We start from the raw sequence: 19906 nt of genomic DNA, 5'->3' as shown, positions 1-19906 counted from the left end.
ATTGATATGTCCTTTTACAAAAGAGCCTGATTTGAGATAAGTACAATAAAGGTCAATATCACATTTCATAATGCTTTCTCTGAGCTTTCATTTTTTGCAAAAACACCAATTGCATACAAGCGTACAATAGCAAATTTTCCCCTTTCAGTCAGTCTCATATCCTTTCATGAGTGGACTACGCTGAAAATAGTATACCAAATACCAAAAATAGGATAAATTGCTTCATTTGAAATTGTTGAAGCAGCTGGGTTCCAAAAACATGATGTTTTAGTCCGGCCCTCTCCATTAAAACCTGAATACACTCTTGACTTCTAAAGAACTCAACATAAATATTATGGCCAAATGTGGGACTTTGAAAGCACACTCATCAGATTGATGAAGAGCTTCGACTCAATGACCCAATGTTTGTATCCTTAAGCAAATTAAACACTACAATAACACTTCTCATTTCGAACCTCTGGCCTCAAACTCTCAGGGCAATTGAAAATCAACTGCAAGTTTTAAAATATGTAACATCAATTAAGAAAATTAAATTTTTACACTGGTCTAGGTCCAAAACTATTACAAATTGGAATGAGAAAGTACTCTATGGCCATCGTTCATGAAAACACAAAAGCAATGTTCATCAACAGTAACAAATATATTTAAATATGCCGGGATAGTCGGAAGGTTTCACTTTAAATCATGTACCTGGGCAGTCAAGTAATTGCCATTGAGATGAATGGGAATGCTACTGGATAACTTTCTTCTGAAAATGTAAACCTTTTTGCAAGCAATGTGGAAGTAAATATGTCTGTCTCACACTGAGCAAATTATCAAAATACCAATCTCTAATTAAAATTTCTAAAAACTTTCTCAGGTACATAAACAGTGAAACATTCACAAGTGCCAGAGTAATGATCAGCATTGAGCATCTCAAAGGTAACAGATCCTGATGTGATTTTTAATTATTGACAGCCGTTGCAAAGATGAGAATGAACATGTTTGGATCTTAATTGTTCGGTATCATTAGTGAATTGTTCTGTTGTCGTTGCCTTTTCCTTTCATGAGGCTCGGATTCAGGATAAGGCCAGTGTCAGACACTAATTGCAAAGAACGTTCATCCTGCGAGTTAATGAGCATGTGCCAGACATTCTGTCAAAAGCTCAAGCACATCTATAGCATGTATTCAACACTGACAATACCAGAGATACACAGAATATCCTAATGTGTTCCTCTCCTTTCATTAGACAGTCCTCTGGGTTTTGTGTGTTTGTTTCTACCTGTGAACTAGAGCTGAGCAATAGCAAATATTCACAATAGATTCACAAACATTTTGCTGGCAATATAAAATTAAGCAACATTTTCAATTCAGCAATGTGTTTTCTATTTGGCCATTAAGAGCATTTCATTAGAATAATTAGAGTCTAGTATATTCAGCTAATTTAGAGTTGGTAAAAGCTCAATTAAATGCGGAGAATCCGATTAAAATTAAATCAATTCAAAACTTGAATTTGCATTATAAATTAAAAATGATTTAAGACCTTGCATGCCATTTTTTAATGTTTGTAGTGTTCAAGATTGGTAAGATTTATTAAATGGATAGTCTTGAAAACTCTGTCATTTACTCACCCCTCAAGTTGTTCCAAACCTGTATGAATTTCTTTCTTCTGCTGAACACAAAAGAAGATATTTTGAAGAATGTCGGTAACCAAACAGTTGATGGGCCCCCATAGTATTTTTTATTTTCTTTCCATACTACGGAAGTCATTTGATTCCATCAACTGTTTGGTTACCCATATTCTTCAAAATATCTTATTTTGTGTTCAGCAGAAAAAAAAATTAATTCATAGAGGTTTGGAACTACTTGAGGGTCAGAAAATGATGACAAATGTTAATTTTGTGTGAACTACACTGATAAAAATGATTCTGTTGTGAAATAAATACTACATAAAAAACTAATGTAATTTCTACATGAAAAAGTTTGTTCAGGCAATAATTAAAAAACTAAGTAAATTCTATAATAGTACTTAATTTAAGCTTGTAGAAATTGAAGCGTAAATATCAATATTATAAAATTAAATAAAACTACTCAGCTTTTCTGATATTGGTGTTCCCATCATGCACTGGGCCTTGAATAATTAATGAGATTGATTTTTTTCAGCTGTATTTACACTGTTTTATCCTTACTTTTGTTTTTAGGTGTAGTAACTTGCAATTTTGTGTCATCTGGAGTTCATTTTCTACTCAAAATGACACAGTCATACTCAATAACGATCAATTGAATGTTACCATCATTGTGTATTGTATACCAAGTATTGAGGTCTCAGTGTTCAGGTGCTGCGTTACATCTATTATGTAGTTATGGTGTCTACACAATATTCATTGTATTATTTACTTGGATGTTTCTAAGTAAAGCATACACTTTAAAAGTGTGGTTTAATTCAGTGTAATATTGTTTGAGTAAAAAGTATTGCAAAGGAAACTTCAACTAAATAGAAATTACTCAACTTTTACTGGCCAAGTTAAAATGACTTATTTTCTTTGTTAATTTTACTTAACTTCGTTAAGTAGAATGTACATTTTTTATATGTGAAATTTACTTAAATATGTGTGCAAAATCTTGACAAAGAAAAAAATAAGTAAATTTTACTTTCTTTTTTTTTTTCTCCAGTGTATCTTTTTAATGTTTCTGAATAAAGTCTCTTATGCTCAACAATGCTGCATTCAGTAGTTTATAAGTAGGTAAATGTAGTTGTTTATTTTATGTATTAATCATTAAATGTATTAAAATGCATTTATATTTAAATCACAACCAGTGGAAACTAAGTTAAGTCTGTCACTTCTTCATTCTTAAGCAAGACTCTGAAAACAAGACTTATTGTCAGACCAAATAAGTTGAACTCACTTGCTAGATAAACTTTAAAACATTATTGGCAATACTTGTGTCACACACCACATCACCTTCTGTAGGTGGGATGTCTTCTCCAAAACCACTACAATAACACTTTGAAAAGAGAGTTTGATGACTACAAAAATAAATTTATTTAAACAGTTTAGCTATTTTTTTTTTTCCAATCATAGCCTTTAGTTGTTTATTTGAGTTCACAAAAAATGCTTTTAAATCAATAATTTTTAGCGCACAATAATAACCCCGGGTGTATTTTTATTTCATACACATGCACCTCTGTGTTCAAAAAGTTCAAAAGAACAGTGCTAAAGAACAGGCACAGCTGAGGGATGTATCGAGACAGGTGATGAATTACAATTAAAATGCTGAATGCACACAGTATAGAAAAACAATCAATGTTCAATTTCAGATCTGTCACCTGCTTACATGTTTGATATAAATGCGAAGAGAGCAAATAGGTCTGTGATATTGCCGCTCACATCCCTGTCTTTCAGTTGAGAATGATTGCTCAGTAATTTCAGAACTTCAGTGAGAGAAACATTCACTGACCTATTTTCATATCGAGCCAGTCGGGAGACATGCTCAGTTATTGCATAACGATGAACAAGACTTATACTGTACCACCAATGAAAATACAAACACTCATAATGCAGCCATAATTGCACTCAGAAGAAAATAAGCCATTAAAAAAAGCATTATATGACAAAATATCAAACCAAGCAGCATTTATTTTAATAACATGCACTGCTGTTCAAAAGTTTGGGGTCATTTTTTTTTTGTGTGTGTGTGTGACAAATATTCTATAATGTTACAAAAGATTTCTATTTCAAATAAATGCTGTTCTTTTTTAACTTTCTATTCATCAACAAATCCAGAGTAAATGTAATACGGTTTCCACTTTCAGGTTTCTGAAGGATCATGTGACACTTAAGACTGGAGTAATGATCCTGAAAATTCAGCTTTGGCATTAAGGAATAAATTAATTTTCAAATGGGTAGTATAGTATTTCACAATATTACAATTTTTAATGTATTTTGATAAAATTATTGCAGGCTTGGTGAGCATAAGCTTTCAAAAACAATTGAAAAATCTTACCTACATACTTTGAACGGTAGTGTACTGCGCTTTTAACACATTTCACAAAAATTGCATGGCAAAGTCATTTGGATAAAAAAGGTTTGCATAATTTGTTTTGTTGATACACAATACCAATGACATTTTACAAGTAATACACATGTACAAACCCTTTTTGAAGGTCACTGTAAACCAACCGCACAAATTTTCTGACATAAAATGTGAGACAGAGTCTTAACTAGGGTTGGGTATCGAGAACCGGTTCCATTTTAGAACTGGTTCCAAATTTCAAAGAACCGGGTATTCGATATGATGCACACATTTCGATTCTGTTTATCGATTCCTGACTTTTTTTTTTTCAGTCATTCTCGCACAGTGAGCATTTTACAGATGTATCTATCTGCTAGGACCCGCAACAAGGACCTTATCTCATAATGCACATACGTAGTTCATTACAATCGGCACTGACTTTTGCTTCAACATGGCATTAATCTGAAGGAATGCACCGTGTTTGTGGCCGTTCATGTCGTTTCTAAAAACGCGTGGAAAGCGTCTGTCGTTGCTATGCAACCACGAACTGCGCTCTGCAAGATGACGAGGAAGTATCAGCAAAGGATTAATTGATATCTAGCCCTTGCATTAGCTTTACTAGATATATTTATGGAGATGAGAAATAAAACCCGGCTGAGCTTTTGATGTTGTTACGGAAAGGCCGAAGCTGATTGGTTGGTTCTTGTCACATGACCTGCTGTGCGCTTGAGGCATTCTGAAAAGCATATAGGCGCGCCTGGAAACATTTGAAATAATGAACATTTGAAATAAGGCGCCTACATTTGAAATAACGAACTGTGAACAGCCATGAGTCCTGAAGTACCAGATACAGCCAATATTAGCAATAGCAGCGTCTCACACTCAGGTACAAAAACAGTTACAGCCTACTGGTTATAGCCTAAATGTAGCAAGAATAAAAGGTAAAAACATTATTATTGAAGTATTTGCTCTTTTTTTCTCTCCATAAAAAAAATATTGGAATCAGAATTGAGAATCCATAAGAACCGGATTCGATAAGCAGAACCAGAATCGGAATCGTTAAAATTAAAACGATACCCAACCCCAGTCTTAAAAGAGTCTTAAACATTCACACACTGTTATGACATTTCAAAGTCGAACCACAGAAACATTCTCAGCTTCAATTGTAATTTCTGCTGCACTTCAACGGAACTCATTATCTACAAGGTCTTTCTCTGTAAAGACACAGAGTGGAAGGTAATTTAAAAAATAAAAAAAAATAAAAATCCTGTCAAGGTGTCCACACAGAGAAAACATATCAGTCTTTTATAAGAGCTTGAATAGCATTTAAAAAATAAAAATCATGATGCCATGCTGGGATCTGTTCAGCACCCACCTTAATTAGTCCAAGAGATTGTTTTATTTTACCCTTTCTCTGTCTAAGAAACCACTAGGTGATCTAATCAGCCTTCTTTTTGCAGTCTATTCAGGATCTTTGCATCACTTCTCCCTTCAAGTTCATCTGAAGCGCCATTTTCTATACTAAATGAATTCTCTTTTCATAGTTTTCTTTTCTTTTTTTTCTTAGAGTCTGCCAATAAGAACAGAACTGCATTCATTTCAAGTTCAAAGAAAATCTATTTATAAATTGCATGAATCAGTTTTAAAACTGTTTAACATAGGGTAACCTTGAAAGCTAAGTAGTTTGAATGTATCAACTTTAATTGAAGTAGCAAAGAATGATTGGAGGATTAGAACATTATTAAAGGTGATTTCCAAAAATGGTCAGATTCTTTGTTGAGTCAATTTAGAAGACTATGAGGCATTTTTGTGTCAATCATTTTGCACGTTCACAGGGAAGCCCATATATGGAAAGCAGGATGTTGAGACCGTTAAAGCAGATCATTCAAATTAAAGGGTTAGTTCACCCAAAAATTAAAATTATATCATTAATGACTCACCCTCATGTCGTTCCAAACCCGTAAGACTGCCGTTCATCTTCGAAATACAGTTTAAGATATTTTATATTTAGTCCGAGAGCTTTCTGTCCCTCTATTGAAAATGTATGTACGGTATACTGTCATGTGACATCAGTGGGTTAGTTAGAAGTTTTTGAAGCATTGAAAATACATTTTGGTCCAAAAATAACAAAAACTACGACTTTATTCAGCATTGTATTCTTCTTCTTCTTCCCTGTTTTATGGCTGTTGGCATCCAGCTTATTGGTGCATTATCGCCCCCTTCTGCTCCGGACAGTGACGCTGATGACGTGTGATCCGGTGTGCCCGAGCTTCGTTTACAGTCTGAGGGAGACGCACGCTGTATTCAAGCTATTCTACATTGTTTGCATTTTGATATTGCTATATTTTTTAAAATGGTGCGTAAGTGTGCATGTCGCGGATGTCCTAATCGCGTCACTGTCAGGAGCAGAAGGGGGCGGTAATGCACCAATAAGCTGGATGGCAACCGCCATAAAACAGGAAAGAAGAAGAAGAAGCAGCGTAGCGTCACTGTGGAGTGAAAGCGGATATACAACAGACCCGGAAGAGAAGACAATGCTGAATAAAGTCGTAGTTTTTGTTATTTTTGGACCAAAATGTATTTTCGATGCTTCAAAAAATTTCTAAATAACCCACTGATGTCACATGGACTACTTTGATGATGTTTTTATTACCTTTCTGGACATGGACAGTACACCGTACATACATTTTCAATGGAGGGACAGAAAGCTCTCGGACTAAATGTAAAATATCTTAAACTGTGGTCCGAAGATGAACAGAGGTCTTACGGGTGTGGAACGACATGAGGGTGAGTCATTAATGACATAATTTTCATTTTTGGGTGAACTAACGCTTTAATGATAGTTCACCCAAAAATGAAAATCATAAATTCTGCACTCTTATGTTATTTCAAACCCACATGACTTTATTTTGATATTTTCTGACTGTTTTTGTTCATACAATGAAAGTCACTGTGGTCCAAAACTCAAAGACATTTAAAATAACTTAATTTGTGTTCTACAAAAGTCATACACTTTTAGAATGACAGAAGGGTGAGTAAACAATGGCAAAATTTCCAATTTAAGGTGAACTCTTTAAGTGTCTCATTCTTCTTTATAAGAAGATGGTTGAAAATGCTTTTGACAACATTGACAACACTAAGACGATGCTCTACTGCTCCATCTAAGAGTATTATAGTCACAACAGTACAATGGAGTAAATGCCAAAAAAGACGTGTCTAATTTAACATACAGTATCGTCAACACAAGGTAACTGAAAGTTGGTTTACAGAATAAAACAATGATAAAAGTGGTAACAAAGAATTAATGGACGATCTGAACATTCTTACAGAGAAAGAAATGTTACAAATCCAAGCCCAAAGAAAATATCCTGCCTATTTGACCTTGTGGGGAAATGAACTGGCACTGTGAGTGGGTTAGAAGAGTCTCATTTCGTTCTGATGTCTTGCTACTCTATTTTCTCTCCCCAACAGAGTCTGTTCAATTCTTTCAAACCAGCATAAGGTGTGAGGGCAAGATTAAGAATTGTTGTGACGCAATCTTCTCAGAGAAATGCTCTTTCCTCTTATCGGGCACACTTGAAAGTGTTAAATATGTCATATTCACCTTGCTAGAAAAAAAGTGGTGCCATGCGGCACAGCAAGGACGAGAAGCCATTCTGCCTTGTGCCTTAGATACTCCTGTATGATTTCAAACTGACATCTTGAAAGAAAGAAGGGGAAAAAAAGATGCAAAGTGTCTCTCAATCAAAATCCTCTTTGTACCAGCATGAAAGGTGTTGTAAAGAAATGAAAAGTTGAAGTCGAGTCTGTCAGCAATTGTATACTTCCTGCACGTAACTTACTTTTTAAAAAGCGAGGTGAACTGAAGCGTCCAGCTGTGAATAGAGATCATTAATAGAGAACAGTTCAAAGATTTATTAGAGTTGCTCCTGAAAACTAATGCATAGAGGCTGCAAAATCTAGATTGTTTCTTTGTTTCAAAGGTTTTAAATGTTTTTAGACAGTTTCTTTTGTAGCTTAGAGGTAAGCTTTGTTTTTTTTATATATATATACACAGCACAGAATTCAAATGAAGATCTCAGTGGGGCTTCATAATCCAACAATGTTGACTTATTACCATTTCTCTCAAATAACTACCATCTTTTCACTCACAAAACTTAAAATACAAGCTAGTACAGTGACTCACACAATTGCTTATGATGATCTTAATCACATCAAACTGCAATCCATTACATCTATGTAGGGTGCTTCTTCGACTACAGGCAATTTTATTGGATTTTTTTTCTTTTTATTAAGACAATAATAAGCATGGCTTCATTTGCTACTCATGTTTGTTCTGTAAAGATTTGATTGTATTAGCCTTGTTCCAGACAAGACTTAATAACTTCAACTAAATCTCACTTAAAAAGTATGAATTATTAGACTTCCAAAAACAAAACATACCGACCCTAAAACTTTTGAACAGAAGAGTACATTTTTACACAAATTACAAATTCACATAGCTACGCGGTCATTTCCACAATGACTACCAATGTTAGTACAAATAAAAAAAAAAATTTAAAAAAAATAAATATGAGATGAGAAGGGTGAAGAAAACAAATTACAATTATGGTAAAAAAAAAAAAAAAAGAAATTGTGAGCAGAATATTTAATGTGCATCATGTCCCATCAAACTATTTTTGTGCAATTATATAATTGTGTCCATTTGATACATAACATTCTAGCTTCAGCAAGACAAAGGAGGATTTTTTTTATTCCAAAAATGTCCATGTCTGAGAAACATCCAATGGTGTTTTAACTTGTAACAGCACAGCTCACTTCATTTCTTAACAAAATGTGTCTGGGATACGAAAGAGAGAGAGAGAGGCAGGGGGAGACAGAATCTGCTTTTGGATCAGATGACAGATGTCTACCACAGCTCTCAACCAGATGTTCGATAACTTTAATTTAAATAAATAAATAAATACAACAAACACAACAACAATAAACAGCAGCTCCATTTAAACTACAAACTAATAAATGTCAGCTGGCTGGAGTCAGATTATTTCTATATGGGTTTATTAGGTTTATGGAGTAAATCAATTAGAGGTGTAACAACACATCAATATGGATCGATACATTGATTAATTGACTAACGTACTGATGCAACACGTAATATGTATATATATTTTCTGTGCAAAAGTAATATGTGATTAAAACTTGCTGTGTCTTTACATGGAGTTTAATCATCTGGTTCTTCCAGCTGAGCTGACTTTTGGTTAATTTACTTGTTCATTTTAGGACATTTGGTTAATCAAACTCTTTATACCGTATGTCATGTATCTAGGTCAGTGACCTATGATCTGCCTCCTTCATCCAAAATGATGCCATGTCCCACACTGAACCGATAAGCCTCAAGCATCTGACTCACGCTGTTCCTAACCCAAATCCAGAGTGCCTGCTCTGCATTAGAAAAGCACTGGAAAATTACTCAAGTGTTGTGTTTATTGCTCATTGCATTGCCTTGCATTTGTTGTTATTTTCTTTCTCAAAGAAAGGATTACAGCTGGCAGCGCTGAAGTCGTACTGGATTTTATCAAAGCTGTGCAAACGCGTACTATTCCATACATTATTTACAACTATCAGAGGGATACGTGACCATGCATATTTATTAGAAAGTGTGAGGCAAGCTTTTCTATGGTAAACATCAACCCAGACCTCTACCCCGAAGACCTCTAAAGACCTCAAGCAGCATCCATCTCAGAACTCACCAATGAGCTCCTTCAAGATGATAAACCAATAAAGCAGGATTTTCCTTTCTTCAATCTACACAAACATGATTTATACGCATGCGAATGCGTCAGACCAGAAATGCAAGCTGTATTCCAAAGTTCAAGTTTGGTGAACTCTGACCTACAAATTCAACCAGTAGAAGATCGATACGTCATGACATGACCCCTTGACTGAATTAAAATAATTATATTTTTGCAGTAAAGTCGAGTAGACTGCTTATTTTTTTTACATTTTGAATGTAATTACTATTTGTTATATGTTGAATTCATGTTTATAAAACACCATGTTCGTTGCAGTGTCTGAAGAAATTTGTGTGCTCAAAGTCTAGTGTGACCACGGCTTTAGCCAGTAGCTTCATTTCACATGCAAAGAGGTAAGCTAATCATAATAGCCAGTCACTTAATTATTGAGATCTTAGGGTACTGTACCTAACTAAATTCTAAATAAACCTTCATTAACATCGCACAATTAATTCAGGAAGAAAATAAAATGCTACAAAAGCATAAAAAAATATGGCCATTTGACACAAATCACCATTTGAAAATCATTTATATTGTAGTGACCAAAAATCTGTATAATGTTTTTTTTTTTTTTTTTTTTTTGTGGATTTTGGTGGTTTCACATTATATCACAGTATTTTTGTGACTGAACCTTTATAAAAGTTTACAGTGGCTTATTTTACTGTCAGGAGTACAAGTATGTCAAATACAAATTTACTTGAAGGTAATCAAATGCAATTTATGAAAAAAAAAGAAAATGTATAAAATCAATTTATAAAATCTTTTAAAATGTAATAAAATTAAAGTTTTAATTATCCTTAGAAATAAATTTTAATAAATTGTATTATTATTATCATTTTAAGAAGCACATTCCATTGTGCAATAGTAATATATTTCATATTTTTTTCAAGTTAGACCGAACTTTTATTTTGACAGGTTGTAATGAAGACCTTTGATTTTCTGTGTGTTATAATAAACTGTATTATTATCACTAGTACTACTATTACTACTACTTGAAGTACACTACTCTGCAATGGTAATATATTTTCTTCAAGTCAAATTTAACTTTTATTTTGAGGGGTTGTCCTGAAGACCTTTTGAGTTTGTGTGTGTATATGATATTGTGATTTTTTTTTTTTTCTTGAATGAAATAGTAAAATGTTTATGAGTGAGCTCTCGGAGTTGCTCTGGAGAATAAGTTTATCTGGAGTGTCCTCATATAGTGAGTAATTTTTCATCACTGTCATAATTTTTTCATCTTGTAATGTCTTAATATACAAATATGCACTTGGAAAGCTAGCAGGAAGTATATTTGTTTCACTTTTAATCACATTTAGCCTATTTATCCAGTAGCTTCTTATGGTATGATGCTGGAATGCAACCCCAGAGAATACATAAAGCTGTTGTGTTCCTCTTAGGGACACTCTCAGTAGGAGAGCATGATGGGAAATAATCTGCTGTCTGTGCGGCCCAAAATGTTTTCTGCCATTTCCTCCGCTTTGGTCCATCCAGCCTGACGTCAATATGTGGATTAGAATGTTTTCATCTCTTTCACTTCCTCCTCCCTTAATAATCTAAAAGCTGCTTTGCCAGGAAGCAAAACAGCGACATGTGTAACAAAGATCAAAAATCCCTGAGCCAGAGAGAGAATGAATTATTTTGTTTATCTGCATCTTTGTAACAGTGTAACTCTATTATTCCCACATTTATTTACAGAAAAAAGTGTTGTAGGAAGAAGAGTGGGGGGCCTCTCTGCTCCTAATGCCTGCTTTCTATTATTTAATACATTTTCTATGTGTTCATCACATATTCACTGAAAGGGGATTTACAAAATAATCAATCTTCATTTGAATTATTTTAGGAGGCTGAAGAGAGGAAGCAAAGGGATGCAACAATATTAAAACTCATTCATGTCCAATAACACATAAATATGCAATAATAAAATTCCATCCTTTAAAACATTTTGATTCCATAATAATTATTTTGAAAGAACTTAATCAATAAAAACAACTTGCTTTAAATGCTGTAAGTGAATTTATAATTATGTTATGGAAATAAATAGATTAATTTCAAGATTACTTTTTTTGTATTAATAAAAAATTACATTCAATGGTGTTATTTGTTTTTGTGTTTACAAAGATGGATTTTAAAGGTGCCATCGAACGTTTTTTTACAAGATGTAATATAAGTCTAAGGTGTCTCCTGAATGTGTCTGTGTTAAGTTTCAGCTCAAAATACCCCATAGATTTTTTTTTTTTTTTTTTAACTGCATAATTAGAAATGTGCCGATTCATGTTGCGGCCCCTTTAAATGCTCACGCTCCCCGCCCACGGAGCTCGCGCTTGCCTTAAACAGTGCATAAACAAAGTTTACACAGCTAATATAACCCTCAAAATGGATCTTTACAAAGTGTTCATGCATACTGCATGCATGCGTTGGATTATGTGAGTATTGTATTTATTTGGATGTTTTACATTTGATTCTGAATGAGTTTGAGGCTACTTTCCGTGGCTAATGGCTAATGCTACACTGTTGGAGAGATTTATAAAGAATGAAGTTGTGTTTATGAATTATACAGACTGCAAGAGTTTAATAATGAAAATAACGACGGCTCTCTTGTCTCCGTGAATACAGTCAGAAACTATGGTAACTTTAACCACATTTAACAGTACATTAGCAACATGCTAACGAAACATTTAGAAAGACAGTTTACAAATATCACTAAAAATATCATGATATCATGGATCATGTCAGTTATTATTGCTCCATCTGCCATTTTTCCCTAGTGTTCTTGCTTGCTTACCTAGTCTGTTGATTCAGCTGTGCAGACGTCCTGCCCTTGTCTAATGGCTTGAACATGAGCTGGCATATGCAAATATTGGGGCGTACATATTAATGGTCCCGACTGTTACGTAACAGTCGGTGTTATGTTGAGATTCGCCTGTTCTTTGGAAGTCTTTTAAACAAATTAGATTTATATAAGAAGGAGGAAACAATGGAGTTTGAGACTCACTGTATGTCATTTCCATGTACTGAACTCTTGTTATTTAACTATGCCAATATAAATTCAACTTTTAATTCTAGGGCACCTTTAACTGATAATTGTGGTATGGTAAACCTAAATGTAAAAACACAGCAACTGAGAATGCAAAATTAAATTATATTAAATATATTAAGCCGATATTGTATTTCTAATATTGGCAGATAACCGATACCTGCATATATTGTGCATCGCTAAGAGGAAAATAAGGACCTCAGTTATCAAGGATACAAATCATTTTCTTTGTTAAGTTGCTATAAAAACCCACTTGACTCAAATCTCATATGCTGGATGCTTCAGAGGTGCCAACAGTGCCAAAAATCCCAAATCATGATGGAAAGAATCATGAGATATTCCACTCCGAACATCTTATGATTGCGTAAGCAAGGCTGCTGACAGTCTGACCAACAGTAAAACACATTGATAGCGACAGAATGCATTTTATACGTCTAGTACCACATTTAATGATGATAAACAAGTCACACAATCCATATTTACGGCATAACACGAGGAAATGCTGCAGAGAAATTGCTTATGATGCCTGTCTAAGCGAAAACTGGTCGTCTCCTGCTGATCCTTCCAAAAAAGTAAAGCTAGGGACTAAAGTCTCATCAATACTTGTCTGTCACTGCGAGGGACAGCGGTCCTCAGGGCATCTGAGAAGAAGCTACACATGATTCTTCTTATTACTCATACTCAAACAAAGAAAATAATAGGCACACTTTGTAGAATTTCTAATCTCAGAAATGATAAATAGAAATAATGGCATTATATGCTACATATAATGTAACTCCATTGAATGTAATTTGTTCCTAGATATGAAATAATTCCTAAAATGACCTGACCTAAATCATACTCTTAATACAATAAAGCCTCTTTAAAGCAGGTTACTATTTCCTCAATATTTAGCCAGCCACTGGATTCTGTGACTGAATTCAGAATAGCATACTACTCTTACTAGTATTCATGAGATGGCAGAAGGATTAGTATGCTAGTATGCTAATCCAAATTCAGCCGTTATCCAAATTCATTCTCCAGGAATTTCATTTTTATACCACAGAAAGTGAATGAAAAATCTATAATATGTTCATTTGCATTTTCAGACACTGACTTTGGTGTAATTATTCAAGAAACAAAAGAATAACATGCCTAAATGTTTGCAGAATTATTCTGCTACTCATCAACCAAGGTGTTAATCTGATCATAAACACTATAAATTACTCATCTCTTAGTTTTATATAATGGAGAATCAAAAAGAGCAAACAAAGCGGTTTCTCTCAGTACCCTGTGAAAACCCCGCCACTGCATGCCTTCCACAAACCTTAGAGTGCTCAGGGTCTAAAAAAAGCCTTCTTCGTGGACCAATCCCAACTCTTTTTTTACCCATGGCATTTGTCTTGCCTTTAAAAATTATCCACTCCAGAGATATGACTATGCAGCATGTGATAACAAGCCGCCAAAATCGTAAAGGCCAAGGTAAGTTCAGTTGCTATTATGCACACCCTCTGGATTTCCTCTCATCTGCATCACTCTCAAGAGGACATAAAGAACAGGACATTTGGGATAATGGGCTGAGACCCACTCTATTATGTGTACTGAGGGAGTCTTAAGTCCTCTGAGTTTTTCCTCTCAAGAATCCGAACCAGCCAAGCAGGAAGTCAACTTAGAAATAAAGCCATTTCCTTGTGTTAATAAAATAGCCTCTCACCATTTTTCCTTTTCTTTACTTAGCACCACAACAACTCTCCAAAGACAATAAACAAATTGTTTAATTTTAGGTTTATCTGCTACCTGTGAACTAAATCTTGGAAATGTTACTTTTTCTTTTTTTGCCTATGTCGACAATAACAAAACAAGTAAAATCACATTTTTACTTAGGAAATTGTTACCTTAAAAGACAAAATGAAGTTGTGATGGAAAAGGACCAGACGTTGTATTATTTTAAGCACGTAACAGGTTAACACCTTCATTGCAAACCTCTCAGATTGTTATATGCCTAAAATATTCATCATATTTAGCAACTTTGATGAAATTGCTGAAAACTTTTCCACACAATTAATTTAAGTTCATATCACAAGATTAGAACAACTGCATTCAAACACATAACGCTTTGCTGAACAACCTTAAAGGGTTAGTTCACCCAAAAATGAAAATTCTGTCATTTATTACTTACCCTCATGCCGTTCCACACCCGTAAGACCTTCGTTAATCTTCAGAAAACAAATTAAGATATTTTAGTTTAAATCCGATAGCTCTGTGAGGCCTCCATAGGGTGCAATGGACACTTCCTCTCTCATGATCCATAAAGGTACTAAAAACATATTTAAATCGGTTCATGTGAGTACAGTGGTTCAATATTAATATTATAAAGTGACAAGAATATTTTTGGGGCGCCAAAAAAACAAAATAACAACTTATTTAGTGATGGCCGATTTCAAAACACTGCTTCATGAAGCATCGGAGCATAAATGAATCAGTGTTTCGAATCATGATTCGAATTGCGTGTCAAACTGCCAACGGCTGAAATCACTTTGAATTTGGAGCTCCGAAAAGCAACTGATTCATCTGTGCTCCGATGCTTCCTGATGCATTGTTTTGAAATCGGCCATCACTAAAAAAGTCGTTATTTCGTTTTGTTTTTTTTTTGGCGCTCCAAAAATATTCTCGTCACTTTATAATATTAATATTGAACCACTGTACTCACATGAACCGATTTAAATATGTTTTTAGTACGTTTATGGATCTTGAGAGAGTAAGTGTCCATTGCTCCCTATGGAGGACTCACGGAGCCATCGGATTTCAACTAAAATATCTAAATTTGTTTTCTGAAGATTAACGAAGGTCTTACGGGAGTGGAACGGAGGGTAAGTAATAAATGACAGAATTTTCATTTTTGTGTGAACTAACCCTTTAAGTTCTTGTAAAGCACCACATACTAGTCTAGTCATCATGTAACCATCCACAAGAACTTTTTAAATGACATAGGGTGTGTCTCAATCAGTTCCCTAGCTCCCGAGCTCGTGAATCAGTATATCGTGTACACGAATTCGGGCACTGGTAAGGACAGTAAAAGATGCTGGTTCACTACACATTGGGACACTTATGACTCTATTTCCGGCGACGTGACAATGTCCTCATTGTACAACATCACTATTGGTATTTATGAACAACAACAGAGCTAAAATAAACTTAATTAATGTTATTTAAAGCACATTATGATTAATTATTTGCTTGTTACATATACGTGCAACATTTCAGCCGTGAATAAATTATAAATGTTAGCTAGATTATGTTCATTACCTGTCTAGCGATGTATGTTTATGCTGAAATATAATAAAATAACGGTTTGTATTTTTAAAAACATTTTTTATGTGTAGTGAGTTGGCTCACGTGATCCAAGTTTCGCGCTTCAGAACTTCCGTTAAGGGAGCACAGTGAGCATCGATGCTCCCTGGTTTTACTGCGGTCAAGCCAGCCGCCACCCAGAAATGAGCGGTCAATCTAGCCGCCCCTATATTTCGCGGTCCGCGCATACACTTGGTATTACGGTAAGACTGTCTGTGAACCGATCTGAACGTGATTTCACATTCATTCATTTATTTAGTCAGTCAGTCAGTCAATAAAAATAACTAAAAAAAAAAATATTTCACAGCTCAATTTCACCTGAAAATGATAGTAAACCTCAAAGCCTGACATTGTGTGCTGCTGAATTCCAAAATTAAAGCCCTCCAACACTCATACGCTGTTTTGTCCATACATTGTGAAACTGAATACATTTCACAGAACTATTTTACCTCGTGTGGAGAGGACACCTTATCACAGTGTTAACGGCACCGTTTCAGCAGGATATTCTGATGTTGGATTCCAAAATAAGAGCCCCCCCAAAACTCATGTTTGTGCTGTTTTGCTCATATTTTCAGAAATTCATAAAAAATAAAATCCTAGTTTCCACAGACCAATTTCACCTCAGCTGGAGAGGACACCTTCTCACAGTGTCAACTGCACCGTTTCAAGACATTCTGATGTTGCATTCCAAAATAAGAGCCCCCCAAAACTCATGTTTCTGCTGTTTTGCTCATATTTTCAGAAATTCATAAAAAATAAAATCCTAGTTTTATTTTCACAGACTAATTTCACCTCAGCTGGAGAGGACACATTCTCACAGTGTCAACTGCACCGTTTCAGGACATTCTGATGTGGCATTCCAAAATAAGAGCCCCCCAAATCTCATGTTTCTGCAGTTTTGCTCATATTTTCAGAAATTCATAAAAAATAAAATCCTAGTTTCCACAGACCAATTTCACCTCAGCTGGAGAGGACACATTCTCACAGTGTCAACTGCACCGTTTCAAGACATTCTGATGTTGCATTCCAAAATAAGAGCCCCCCAAAATCTCATGTTTCTGCTGTTTTGCTCAAATTTTCAGAAATTCATAAAAAATTAAATCCTAGTTTCCACAGACTAATTTCACCTCAGCTGGAGAGGACACCTTCTCACAGTGTCAACTGCACCGTTTCAAGACATTCTGATGTTGCATTCCAAAATAAAAGCCCCCCAAATCTCATGTTTCTGCTGTTTTGCTCATATTTTCAGAAATTCATAAAAAATAAAATCCTAGTTTCTACAGACTAATTTCACCTCAGCTGGAGAGGACACATTCTCATAGTGTAAACTGCACCGTTTCAAGACATTCTGATGTTGCATTCCAAAATAAGAGCCCCCCAAACTTCATATCTATGCGCTGTTTTGACTATACGTTCAGAAAATCATAAAAATAAAAGTCCTAGTTTCCACAAAACAAATTCACCTAAGATGGAGAATACACCTTCTCATAGTGTCACCTACATCGTTTCAGGACATTCTGATGTTGTGTCCCAAAATAAAAGCCCCCCAAACTTCATATCTATGCGCTGTTTTGTCTATACATTCAGAAAATCATAAAAATAAAAGTCCTAGTTTCCACAAACCAAATTCACCTCAGATGGACAGTACACCTTGTCACGGTGTCAACTGCACAGTTTCAGGACATTCTGATGTTGTATTCCAAAATAAGAGCACCCCCAAACTTCATATCTATGCCATGTTTTGTCTATACATTCAGAAAATCATAAAAATAAAAATCCTAGTTTCCACAAACCAATTTCACCTCAGATGGACAGTACACCTTGTCACGGTGTCAACTACACAGTTTCAAGACATTCTGATGTTGTATTCTAAAACAAGAGCCCCCCAAACTTCATATCCATGCGCTGTTTTGTCTATACATTCAGAAAATCATAAAAATAAAAGTCTTAGTTTCCACAGACTAATTTCACCTCAGATAGACAGTACACCTTCTCATAGTGTCAACTACACTGTTTCAGGACATTCTGATGTTGTATTCCAAAATAAGAGCCCCCCCAAAACTCATGTCAGCTGTTTTGACTATACATTTAGAAAATCATAAAAATAAAAGTTCTAGTTTCCGCAAACCAAATTCACCTCAGATGCACAGTACACCTGCTCATAGTGTCAACTACACCGTTTTAGGACATTCTGATGTTGTATTCTAAAATAAAAGCCCCCCAAACTTCATATCTATGTGCTATTTTGTCTATACATTCAGAAAATCATAAAAAGAAAAGTCCTAGTTCCCACAAAACAAATTCACCTAAGATGGAGAATACACCTTCTCATAGTGTCACCTACATCGTTTCAGGACATTCTGATGTTGTATTCCAAAATTAGAGCCCCCCAAACTTCATACACAGTTTGGAATACAACGTCAGAATGTACTGTAACGGTGTATTTGACATTGTGATAAGGTGTACACCCCATCTGACATTAAATTGTTCTGTGGAAACTAGGACTTTTCTTTTAAATGATTTTCTGAATGTATAGACAAAGTGTATATATGAGATTTTGGGGGGCTCCTATTTTGGAATACAACATCAGAATGTCCTGAAACAGTGTAGCTGAAACTGTGAGGTGTACTCTCCAGCTGAGGTGCAATTGATTTGTGGAAACTAGAACTTTTATTTTTATGATTTTCTGAATGTATAGACAAAACAGCCGAAACATGAGTTTTGGGGGGCTCTTATTTTGGAATACAACATCAGAATGTCCTGAAACGGTGCAGTTGGCACTGTGAGAATGTGTCCTCTCCACCTGAGGTGAAATTATTCTGTGGAAACCAGGATTTAATTTTTTATGAATTTCTGAAAATATGAGCAAAACAGCAGAAACATGAGATTTGAGGGGCTCTTATTTTGGAATGCAACATCAGAATGTCTTGAAACGGTGCAGTTGACACTGTGAGAATGTGTCCTCTCCACCTGAGGTGAAATTAGTCTGTGGAAACTAGGATTTTATTTTTTATGAATTTCTGAAAATATGAGCAAAACTGCAGAAACATGAGTTTTGGGGGGCTCTTATTTTGGAATGCCACATCAGAATGTCCTGAAACGGTGCAGTTGATACTGTGAGAATGTGTCCTCTCCACCTGAGGTGAAATTAGTCTGTGGAAACTAGGATTTTATTTTTTATGAATTTCTGAAAATATGAGCAAAACTGCAGAAACATGAGTTTTGGGGGGCTCTTATTTTGGAATGCCACATCAGAATGTCCTGAAACGGTGCAGTTGATACTGTGAGAATGTGTCCTCTCCAGCTGAGGTGAAATTGGTCTGTGGAAACTAGGATTTTATTTTTTATGAATTTCTGAATATTTGAGCAAAACAGCAGAAACATGAGTTTTGGAGGGGCTCTTATTTTGGAATCCAACATCAGAATATCCTGCTGAAACGGTGCCGTTAACACTGTGATAAGGTGTCCTCTCCACACGAGGTAAAATAGTTCTGTGAAATGTATTCATTTTCACAATGTATGGACAAAACAGCGTATGAGTGTTGGAGGGCTTTAATTTTGGAATTCAGCAGCATACAATGTCAGGCTTTGAGGTTTACTATCATTTTCAGGTGAAATTGAGCTGTGAAATATTTTTTTTTAGTTATTTTTATTGACTGACTGACTGACTGACTGACTGACTGATTAAATGAATGAATGTGAAATCACGTTCAGATCGGCTCACAGTCAGTCTTACCGTAATACCAAGTGTATGCG

General features: G+C 35.1%; 1 protein-coding gene across 6 annotated transcripts in view; it reads right to left on the bottom strand.

Moving 5' to 3' along the window:
• igsf21a (immunoglobin superfamily, member 21a) overlaps positions 1–19906 on the bottom strand; it is a 258609-nt gene that overhangs the window by 219810 nt on the left and 18893 nt on the right. The window contains exon 1 of one of the 6 annotated variants that reach the window (XM_067387241.1): positions 9745–9868. The exons of the other annotated variants lie outside the window; for them this stretch is intronic. The gene's annotated coding sequence lies outside the window, so the exon portion shown is untranslated. Of the gene's footprint in view, positions 1–9744; positions 9869–19906 lie in introns of those variants that run through there. 6 annotated transcript variants of the gene reach the window in all.

This window comes from Chanodichthys erythropterus, chromosome 6, assembly GCF_024489055.1.
Source record: "Chanodichthys erythropterus isolate Z2021 chromosome 6, ASM2448905v1, whole genome shotgun sequence".
Lineage (NCBI taxonomy): Eukaryota > Metazoa > Chordata > Actinopteri > Cypriniformes > Xenocyprididae > Chanodichthys > Chanodichthys erythropterus.
This window is presented reverse-complemented; position numbering and strand designations above follow the sequence as displayed.